Genomic DNA, 12,663 nt, shown 5'->3' with positions numbered 1-12,663 from the left:
CACAGGTTAATCCAACACTAGGTAAAAGCAAGTCTGATCATTTAGATTAGGACATTTTCCAAATAATTGTTTGTTGCTGCCCTTGCCTGGTGGGTAATATATACTATAGTAAACACTGAAGAGACAGTTAATTAAACACCTAAAATGCTTCATGTGCTCTACAGGTTCTCATGTATGGCAAAACAGTGATTAACATAATATTTCCCAAGGTATTTATCATGTGGCAAACCAGACTTTTACTAACAGAGCCAATCAGGTTGGAAATGCAAATGCCTTTAATCCCCACAGTAATCATCTTCACATTACTGGTATATTTTTACGTCTTGAACGCTGCACTGTTGACATTTGACGACAGCGTGTTCATCAAACAACTCCCTAAATCACTGGCTATTATCTCCTGTGAATATGCTGCCAGGCATGTTGCCAATGTGGTTGTGTTCTATTTATTTACACAGTAATACCTTATTACTGAGCTGTATGTGCATGTTTGTGTGTATGTATTTGTGTGTGATTTATTACATATTTTTTACCCCTTACCCCTCTAAAATGATACATATATATCATAAATTGGCTCCGGTTTTTTATTTTTCACTATAAGGCCTGTCAGTCCATATGAATTACATTTTAAGCAGCACATAGTCTTACTGTATAATCCCTTTCCACAGGTAAATAAACTACAGGTTGAATCAGCACTCATGAATGCAATTGAATTGTTCTGCGCCCGTGCACATCAGTGAGTCACATGACGGTTGTTGCTGCCCCCGTCCTGTTCACCCATCTCTCTCTCTCTGTAAAACGCTGATTAAATGATGCAGAGCTTAATATCTGTTGTGCATCTGTTTGTGTATATGAGTGTGTTTCCATAGCCTTATTCTCTCTGTCGTGTAGCAGCTTTAAGACGCTTATTACTGCATAATTTATTCAAGAAATAAGTTATAGCCTTGAATTAACAGAATCAGTGATTTATCTTCCACTCTTAACAGATTTATATGTGACAGGGTTACAGAAATCTGTTAACTCTTCTTCAGGATTTCACACCCTTTGTGTTAATCTCTGTGTGTTGGAGGACACAAGCTGTATTAAGCTGTCAGGCGCAGGATTTATAAGCATGAGTCTTGTAAAAGAGTTGTCTCCAGTGAAAGCTATATTTCTTAGCGGGCAAGTATGAATGACAGCTCTGACGCTGTGCTCTGTGTCTGCAGGATGTCAAACCAAATTACAACAAAATCAATGCAAATAATCATCTGCTCAAAAATCAATCTTAGTATTTCAACTCCAGTTGCTTAGTGACACTGTAGATTCTGTAAATTGATAGAAATATACTGTATTTGCTATTTTATTTCCCAGGCCGACACCCCTATACTGAAGGCTTCCAGGAGGCATAAGCATACCTGTCTTTTCATTTGTATAAGGCATTGCTGTCTATGTTGGTGAGATATTTAACATCCAGTTCAAACCTGACACCAAATCACAGAACAGTCAACTTGTAAAGTTCCTCACATCAACTCTGAACTGGAAGTAAAGACTAAAAAGTAGGGACATTTGTTGTACTATGCACCTAAATCAACTTTAAAACAAACTGAAGTTACGAATACTATTTCCTCTTGATCTCATCGATCTCTTTAACACACTTAGATCATGCAGTATTGAAGGGGGCATTCAGTGTTTGTGTGAGTCCATCTATAAATCTAAACATGTACCATACATAACATGTTATCTGCCTGTGGTGATACATGTTGGCAGAAAAAGAAAATCAATAGTCTGAACGAGGCAACACACTTAATTTCTGTCACTTGACTTTGTGAGCTGGATTTGCAGAGCAACAGTGTAATCACAACCTGAACTATAAAGCAAATATATATGTCTGAGGTCATGACAGCTGCAAATTGTATTGATCTGGACATCAACATAACTCAGTGAACTGAGTCAAATGTCTCAACCACATGAACACGTGGTGAGCTGAGTCTGAGTCAGACCATGACATGTCAAAATAAGTGACATCTGCAAGCCACGACCTTCACCATGCTCCAACGTCTTCCACCTGACTCATTTCAGTTTCTCTGACTTAAGTTACTCATGTAATCTGCTGAAATATGTTTTACTGTTGTATACGTTTTCACATGATGATACGTCTATATCAGTGCTGTACTCCATCAATAAGTCTGTTAAAAAAGTGTATGAATATTAGCACTAGTTGTTTGTCCCTCCAAAACAGGGCTAATGAAAAGTAATTGCTTCTGTTATTACTGTTATCAGCAGATAATGAAAGGCTTTATGTATTTATTTATTTGTTTGCTGCTGGCTGGTGGGAAAGGACACAAGGATAGCGATGAAATAGGCAGTCTGACCTGTTGGCTTATAGGTCAGGGCAAATCCAGCTGAGGAGATGGGAAGACAAGTAGCCTGTGGTGTAAGATTTAGGGCACATACACATACTCAAAAGCCTGAGACCAACTCAGACACTGTATATTAGAGTACTTTTGAAAAATATGTCACTTAAAAGTGGGGCACACAGCTTGAAATGTCACATCTTCTAGCTGATATTTAACTTATTTGGCTTTAGAGCATAACAGTGAGTATACCTCTGTCTTCTTTTTATGGTCTCAGTCCAGCTCCTGTTATTCAGTTTGGGATACTCTTCAGCACTCACTTCTGTATTTCAGGGCAGACAGCAACCGATGCCGTGAAATAGGACAAAAAAAGAAAAGGTTAATTGCCCCTGAGTTCTCATTTCACACCGTCTGTTACACATAAAGTTATGCTGTACGCCTGATATTCCTCTGGGTTTGTAGCTCCCAGAGGCAACATCTTATCTACCTTGACCTATTAACAATGCCACAAGTAAAAGAGCTGCTGGCTTCAGACCAAGGTGAGCGTTTCTCTGACCACTGCTGCAACACTACCTTTTATTCAGCTGGATTTTTCCTCATAGGAGGCCTTATGTTGGCACTTTAAGTCCAACACTGACAAAAAACTTTCAGCCTTTTCCACTTTTTCACCCTTTCAGCAACATAAATTAAAGCAATACATCCTTCAATAGTTTTAAAACCTTAGTTGTGTGTGACAAAGTTTAGCTTCATGCAGTGCAGGTAACAGACTGATACATGTTTTCCCCTCAGGGCTTACTATAGATGTATGCACCTTCTGCTGACACTGTTCAGTACTACAAACTGTACAAATTTGACTCAACTTGCCAGATGCTGATACCAGCTCTTGTCACACTTGTTCCCTGTTAGCCTGCTAGTTTGCTAGCCTGTGGATATTACTCCTCATTCCTGCCACCGCTGGACTTTGATCCAGTCTTTTCTTTAATACTACTTCTTTTAAAAGGGATGTTTCATTTGTTGTTGGAATTTTTAAATGGCTCATGACTGACATACTTTTCTATTACTCTTCTTATCTGCTGCTGATTTAAATAGAAATATATTTTCTCCTCTGTTTGGTTTTGGATTAAAGTTAGAGAGTTTGTCCTGAAAGGCTAAATGAACACCGCACCATCCTTTGTGTTATAAATCGAAATCTCTTTTTAAAAGTGAAACTTTCTCCAAAAAATGTGTATGGTTGCTACAGTTGAATGAAACTTTAAAAAAAACTTTAATTACTTCTTTTTGGGGAAAAAATCATTGAAACTGCATTTGTGTTTTAACCTTGCTGTTATCACCTTGGCTCATACAGAGAAGCATGGCATTGTAACAGGAAAACTCTCCACATAGATGAGTTTGTGGCTTCATTTTCTGAATGCAAACCCAAACAATAATGAATCCTGGCTATTATCAGCAAGAACTGCATCTGTGTAGCTTATAATCAGGGTAATTTCATGCATAACTAAACAGATATGTCACACTCAAGTAGCGCTGTGATATTGAATACAGATTAAGTAGTATCATCACTGGGCATGAGCCATTAGTTTGGTATCAGTGTGTTGGCTCTCGCACCTTCCAAATGTTTCTGTCTGATTGATTAAACTAGCGTGGCTAAATGAAAGCAAATGAATCAGCCAATAGAAAACCACTTTACTTTGATTCTCCGAGGTTTACAAACTTAATGGTCCTGAAGGCATTTTTGCTTCGCTCAACAACATGTAAATTATACTCACCAGACTGATTTCCTGTTAGAAAATAGTCACTTAAAAGCAAATTTACCTGGTAACAGTAATAAGTGTGAAAATAATATATTTAATGCATTACAATGCATTATTTATCAGCTACCAACATTTACAACAGTTTATAATGAAGCTACTCAAGGTTGAACAGAAAGAAACATGATAAAGCTTTAACCCTTAAACCTGCAATTACATCATCCATACTGTGTGCTTAATCTATATTTTTCATTACTCTCACAAACCCTCCATTCAGCCATCAACACAAACACTTTCACCTACAAAGTATCTCTTCAACCCTCCCCACTAATTTATGATAACATATAAATGCCTGTCCCTTCTAGGCAACATCAAAGCATTTATATGCAAATCATCCATTCAAGGCATTCAAGCATTTTGTTTATGAGTTGGCACATGAGAACATGGTACCATGTTTACAATAACCAAGATGAACCATATGCCAAATATGAAAACAAAACAACTGGGTATCCTGGATGTGCCAGTATTAACTGGCATGTTTCCATTTTCCAATGTATTGTTGTGTTTACAGTTGGTGTATTGTTGTAGCTACGCAGCTTTCCATGCTGCTGCGAGGATCTAAATATTGAGACACTCATGAAAACATGTGGACAACTAGAGTGAGTTAGTTGTGTTGATAATTATGTTCTCCCATTTATACAGATAAATTATGTGACAACAGACTAATAGGGCCCAGGGTCGTCCACTTTAGCCATGCTGTACCAAGCCAGGCCATGGCTTATAAATACAAAATACTTGACTTGCTGCTGGTGCTGGTGAAAAATCAGGGGCTTATCAAAGTAATTAGGAGACATCATCTTGGAGCAGTGAAATCCTTTCCATCTTCCATCCTCTGGGGGTCTTGAATAGGTCATTGAAACAGATTTCATAGTAATCTATTCAATAGTTGAGATATTTCACCCAAAATCACAAATTAATCATAGCCATGCAAGAGAAACAATCAGGAATCACCAAAGTCATTAAGATTTACCCTCTGGGAACCACGAACGTCTGTGCAAAATGTTAAAACACCAAGTGGTGGACAAGCTAATTGTATGCATTCACAGGTGGCAATATCAGACAGTCCGTACAAGATCATCATTAGCAGTTAGACATCAAGGTCAGAGTCTTTAAATGCAGATGGATGTCTGATGGAGGTTCAAGTGTTTGAATGAGTTTTTGTCCAAACATAATAATGACAGCAGGGAGTTATCGGAGAGGATTGCAGGTAAAGTCCAGACTCCACAAAGGTAAAACTACTTCACATACTCATCACATTTTAATGTAGTGGGAAATTGAGGTTGGACACACTGACCACCGACTCAGCATGTCTTCACCCTCACGTCGATCTGAGAAATGAACAAATTAGATGGCGAGAAGGAAAATGTACTAATTCCCATCTCAAATTGCTCAGTTTGATTGCTTTCACAGAGCAGAACAGATGCTGACCTGCAGTCGGGCACACAATCATCTCATAATACATCCAGAGCCCGACACTGCTTCTCTATTCATTTACATGGATTACACATCTATGTGCTGTCATCAAGTCTGCCTCGACTGGAGCTCTGATTCTGTGGAGGTAATGGTTCAACTCTCTGCCTCTGTTATTCTGAGGCTTTTAGTCACTAAGTTCACCCACTGGTGATAGATACACTTCAGCTGTAAAACTATGTGCAACACAGAGCTTATACCTCCCATGTTGTTGGAGGCAGATACAGTGAAGTGGGTCTAATAGGATAAACATAACCCCTCTGTCAGATAAACCGCTATTCAGATTAGTAAACACAAGGAGGTTGAGGCTAAAAACACCACTTTACACTGCTCTAATGCCAGGGAGCAGGCAGCGATCAGAGGTCTTATGGAAACTGTGTTCTGGTAGGGTTTTCTTTTTTTGTTGTTGTTGTTGTTCTTTTCAGAAGTTCAGATAGCAAATGGTTGGAGTAGTTAAAGGTCAGTACAAAGCCAGAGGGGACACATCAGCAAGATGGCATGAGGTGAAATATGGATCAGCTGAGCAACCGGGAGGAGGGAGACACTCCTGTGGGAAACCTCACTCAACTCCTTTGCTGTCCTGATATACTGATATATGGAGGGCTATAAATCTGCTGACTGGAGTCTTAGAGAAGGAAGGAGGGAAGGAGGAAGAGGGAAAAGGAAAATGAGAAAAATGCCTCATAAATGTAAGAGGAAAAAATCAGAGAGAGAAAGAGTTAATTGTTTTGTTTTTTTTTTCTTTTGCTTATCATTACTTCTCTACCTTCTGGTTTCCTCCTGAAAAACTATGAATGAATTTGCATCTAGTAATATACTCAACAACTCTGAAATGTTATTAAATGATATAAAATAAAAGTACCTGTAGTTTGTTTGCTCAACCATTGCCCTGGACCTCTTCCATCTGATGTCATACTTCCTGGACTGGGAACAACCATTACCATAATCCAGGCAACAATTACATCATCTCTAAAATGTCTGGCAAATTAGAAGTATTTAAATGTACCTTATTTTGTAGGAGACATGGCTTCCCCTGTAGTAGTTTGTATCTGAGTGCAGAGGCTGTGGGCATGTAAGCATGTTGTGTAGAAACATTGATCAGGAGGAGATTATTCTTGAGTGAGTGACTCCTTGAGCACCATATTAACAGGGGGCCATTGATGCCGTGGCTCAAATAACCACCATGTCAGCATCATCGTGCTGTGTAAATGACACAGTAATGGCAGTGAAGGAGCAGGGCGCTTTCTCTGCAGCAGAGGACACACTTCATCAAGGACAGCGTCAACGTCATCCTCAATACAATGAGAAAGCTCAGTCTGACTCTCTTCTCTTGCTGCCTTGAATGGAAGAATCTAAAGAAAAAGATTTTACCTTCGATTTCCTTGAAAGGTTCTTTTTAAAACAGCTGATTTGACACAGCTCTCTGACTGTGCTGACTCCTCTCAGCAGAGTGATTAATGATTTAATATTTAAAAAGGAGGGAGATTCCCACTTTACAGGCACCGACAGCTGTGGTCAGCTTCAATTATGTCAGATACGATGTGCTCCAGAGTTGCATATTTTCACTGTGGAAAAGTTTAAAAACGTCCATAGAAGCTTCTTAAACTACTCCTTCAGTTTCTCTGTATGTTATTCATTTACTGTGATTTACTTTGTGTGATGGCTGCATATAAAGGAATATTTGAACACTCTTTGAACATTTGATTTTTGCATGAATTATAAAAACAACACACAACATCTTCTCTACTGAGCTTTAGAGATGCTGGTATGTCAATTTTATCATTTATTTAATGGATGTAAACATTTATAACATGCTATAATGTAACTATTGTTTGTATTCTTGTAAGCCATCTAGAACTGGCGAACTCTGTGATGAATGATAATAGAATAAAACACAGTTGTAATAATATAAAATATTTATTGAAGTTATCATTCACAACAAATACTAACACTTGTCCTTGTCCTGACAAATGTCTTTGTAGCAGCTACATTATGGTAGTGAAGTGTTGCCTTATATACGTGCACCTTCTGCACCAGAAAGCAAATAAACATGTTTCCCAAAATGGTGAACTAATCCTTTATTGAGTACAGTAACACGCATCTTAATTACTGTTTATGTTTTATTCATGTTAACATTATATCCCAGTTTCAAAAGACAAGATAAGCCTGCGCTGCCATTACCTGAGTGACAGGATACTGCTGTTCATAAACACTTTTTTCAACTTTCTGATTACTGTCTGCCGTCTGCAAAGGCACTTATTCAACTTCTCAACAATGTGATGATAAATGATCTACAATAAACAATCATCTGCATATCGATGTGTGATGAAGAGTCTGACACAGACGAGATGAAGGATAAACTCATTATCGCTTGTCACTCTCATCTTCGATTACCGGCGATGAGGTGCAGAAGTCAAATCCAGCAGAGTGAGTTAAGATGCAGCAGAGTCTGGGCGGCCATAAATCAAAAAGTGGTTTCATCCTCAACTTTACTCAGAAATGACAAAGACTGGTACAGATGTAGGGGAGCTTGCATGTAAACATAAACAATTTAAAGTATTTTAACAACTGGAATTTTGAAACAGTAAATTAATGTTATTTTACAAAGCTTTTCTGTTATGTTAAATAATAGTTTACAGGAAACTATTTTTGATACTAAGTCAGTTTAGTTGTTACATCACACCAAACTCAAGTGATGTTTAAGCAATGCAATAATGCAAGAATCTGATCTGTAAAAATGTTCACACTGTTCTCAGTTGGCTTTTCCAACGATATCAACACATAGGAAATGAAACAGGCTGGTTGGTTAGGATATGTTCAAATTTTGGTTTAAGGCCTCCGACAGATGGTTAGAGAAAACTGAGGATTATGGTTAGTAAACATGAGAAACAAGCCATGGCTTGTGTGTGTGTACATATACTGACTGGCCTGATTGGGACTTATGTGTAACAACTGTATCAAAATTGTCCCAACTTCCCAAAATGGAAAGCAGGAAGGAGAAAAAAAATGCCAGCAGGATAATGTGTTATTACTAAGCTGTCCTTTTGCTAGTGTTGGCCCTGTCCCTCATAGCAGGAAGGGAAATGTGGAGTTGAAGTTTCTCAGGCTAAACATAATGGCTGGCTGGTCGATACATTTCTGGTCCTCCATTATTTTCATGACACAAAGTAAAACTGTAGACGTCTACTGTACAGAGCGGAAGCACGTGACTGGATTACTAAACAGACCTGTTGGGCGCAGCCTGGTGCCTGCAGGGTCAGAGGGCCCCTGATCCAGAGCCTCTGTCAGACGTGACTTTTGTTATTTCTTGTTGTTTGTTGCGAAATGACCACAACAACACTCCAAGCAATTGCAGAGATGCAAAATAACCACAAGAAGATGCTAAACAACAAAGGAGGCAACAAATGACCACAGAGACACTGACAATGAGCATAAACAGACTCAAAATGACCACAAAGAGACACAAGATGTCTCTCAATCTGTGGCTCATGCACCTATTTAGGAGGCCTGGGGGGCATTTTTCATGTCTGTGCCTAGAGGCCCATTGCCTCATAATCCATCCATGCAGTAACAGAACATCGAAGAACCGACTGTGGAGAGCATTTCAACCCCGACAAATTGCTTCTTTGGAGACTTTTTAAACTCCGCTCAAACTTTTCGTCCAAATGTTGGTCTGTGTCAAGACTTCAAGCAGCAAGTTGGGGTTTGACAGGTGCAGAGCTGGAGCCGGCTGATTTCCATATTCCCTGGCAAGTTGTCAGCGTTCTCACTTTCTGCACAGAGTCAGAATTGTAATGTCTCTGCAGGGCTGACCCCCTTTTGTTGGTGGGCTTGTCCCACTAATGGGAGTGCTACTTCTGGGCCCCGCCGTGGGACCATGCTTTTGTTCTGAACCAGGATCCTTCCTGTCAGTCTCTCCCACAAAACACCTGCACATCACACTGAGGGGAGGCAAAGAGATGGAGAGGAGATGAGGTGGTGTTGGAGAAGTGGGGGGGGGTGTTTCAGAGTGACTTGTTGATAAAATACCAAACGCTTCTGCTGGCAGGTGCATTGGGTAAAAAACAGAGCAGCTTTTATTGACAGACTGTCAGGTTGCCTTTAATTCAGAGAGAAGAGGGGAGCCGGGACAGGAGAGAATCACTGCCGGGAACAAAGCACCCCTCCCCCCCAGAATAATGAGAAGGAATGGATGCAGAAGTAGATCGAGTCAGGATGATGAATGCACTGAAAAGAGGCCACTCAGTCCATTTCCCCTCTCTCTTTCACGCACAAGCACACACACACATACTCCTCACCTTTTGGTTTTGCGCTCCAGTCAGACTGTAAGTGGATGACAAGTACAGTAAACATATGGCTTAGTGTCTTTCTCTGACAGCAGCAGGTCATATTGGATGTGAATTTTAATCTTGCAACAATATGTCTTCTCCTCTATAAATAGATACGATAATTTGCATTCGATTCAGACAGTTTACCTATGCAGCACGCCTGTGTGTCTGTATATCTGCACATCCCTCTGTGCCCATGCGCTCACACATGAGCCCACGAGCACGTGTGTCGTCTCATTCTGGTTAAATGCTAACAGGCAACTCGCAGATTTAAAAAAAACTGTATTGGAACAATACTCCATAATAGACTTTAGCTGTTTGCTGCCGGTGGGGTGACACCCCTATTATGCAGACAAGTGGAGCAAGTCGCAGGGGCTGTGTCAGCACGATAAAACCGCTTAGAGGTATGGACTCACCACCCAAAACAGAAATAGAGGTGCCATGTGGAGAGATATGCTATGCAAATGTGTTTTCTCGGGTGTGGTGGGAGACCAGAAGGCGTAGAAAAGGGAGATTTTTTTTTTCAGAGGAAGGTGAAACATTTAAATGGAAATCCTTTTTCTCCTTTTTTTTTGACATCCATCAATCTTTCAATTTCAGTATGACACCTGAGGTTTTAGAACATCTATCTTCCTATTTCTGATAATTTGATGTCACTTACAGCTTTAATTACTTTGTTGCAGATATAATTCCACTAATAAATGACTTAAGTTATATCCCTGTCTTGATAGGACAGGCCCCAGTCCCTTTTGACCTTGAACATGATAAGTAATTCAGAAACTGGATGAATGAATGGGTATTCTCTGCTTGTATTAAACACGTAGCCCTTTAACCTAAAGCTCTCATCTTCTGACATCATATTGTAATCACCACATTCATCTTAATCCACCTCTCTAAGTCAACATGAAGGTGAAAACTGCTGGTATGCTTTTGGTGGGTGAAAACCAATCATATCACATGATCTAAATTCACAAGAAGATCACGTGCCAGTAGTGACAACAATAGAGCACCTTACTTTGTCTTGAGTGATCTACAGCAACTGAGTAGTGTTTGAGAACTGAAGTATCTATGTAACATCAGATTTTGAGGCATGAATTAAAAACAATCTGTGATTGGTCAGTGCTAGACTACAGTGATGTTTTGTCTGACACTGAATCAGATTGGGCGATTGTAAAGTCCTAAATTCTTGCTGGGATTTGGCGAGAGACATGGCAGACCACATGTTAGACCCCGACCAATCATAGCTCATGTGTTATATACAGGGTCCAACCTCAACTCCAACACTGAAATGTTTAATTTCACAGTTTTCTGAATGAGAGCGAACCTGGGACCATTCATCGTCATTTTTTCTGCTCATTCAGTGTGAGCTTGTAGCATACATAAAGTATGAGTGCATAGAACAACATCTAAAACTGAGGATGATCATTAAAATATTTATACAGAAATGAAATAAAACATCACTCCTCCTTTGCGTCGCCATGTTTACGTGCATGGGTCCACATCCCTGAACACATTGAAGATGATGTCAAACCAGGTGAGAGATGGCAAACATGACATGCTAGCCTTCTTGTCATGACGTCGTGAGACATCCCACATGCTACAGTAGTTGTCTATGACATGGGATAAAACAAGCAAATGTCTTTCCCTCACCACAACGCTTGTCTGGTTGTCATGGTTGAGTCATTATCAGGCTGATATCGTGCAGTCTGGTATTTGCCTAAAGCAGCACATTGTTTCATCTGGACGGGGTTAAGCGTCTGGTGGTAATGGGTGGGCCTACATCTAAATATTTGGTTTTATTTTGTCTGGGGTGTGGCACCAGAGTTGAACACTGAATTCCTGAAAGTAACACTGAAAAAAAACCCTCAGTCCAACCAGTGCCAGTAATGATGTTGATGCTGGATGTTGCTCTCAGACAAAGGAGAACTTATACAACACCCGACCTCCTCATGAAAGATGTAGGAAGAGAAGAAGCCTCACTGAGAAGGCGAACGCTCACCACTTTCAATGCAGCTGAGCCAAGTTGGAAACGTAGAGGAGATTTAAGCTGATCCCCATAAGAAAAAGCCTTAAAATCCCTCAGTTCCAGTAGGAATGTGTGAAATGTCTTCCAACAGCAGCAGAGTCCAAATCAAATTGTAGGAGGGAAATATTTGCATTAACGACAGGCCTGAAATAGATTACAGCACCATCCCTGCCATGACAGGGGATGAGAGGAAGAACAATGGCTACAAGCTTGAGATTTATCACATACTAAAACCATGTTAGATACTGTATTATATGTATTGTGATAAGAAGTGTGTGCCCAGGCATACATGTGTTCATGCAAGTAAGCATTACATCTGTGAATGTATGCGTTTAGGCGTTTGTTTATTTGCTGGGCCGTCCAGCACATTTCTGCCATCCCTCACAATCTTCTTGGCACCGTCTCACCTCAAATGCTATTAACTCCCTCTGAGCACAGCTATTCATCATTTGTGAGATTTCCACAGGGTGTTTTCTTTTTACTTTTTAATCAAGGGTTGGATCCCATGCTGAGAGGCTTATTCAGCTGTGAAACAAGGCCCTGTCGTCCCCGGCTAACGATACGCATCCTTAACAGAGAGAGCCGCTCGCTGACAAATGAGCTCTGCTCGCACACCGAGAGGATAGGCTACTGAGAAATAAACACAGGGACAGAAAAGGGGGTGGCGGCAATGCTTGATAGACAAACAACACCACGGCCCA

This window comes from Lates calcarifer, linkage group LG19 (assembly GCF_001640805.2).
Source record: "Lates calcarifer isolate ASB-BC8 linkage group LG19, TLL_Latcal_v3, whole genome shotgun sequence".
NCBI classification, from domain to species: Eukaryota; Metazoa; Chordata; class Actinopteri; family Centropomidae; genus Lates; species Lates calcarifer.
Note: the sequence above shows the minus strand (reverse complement) of the source record.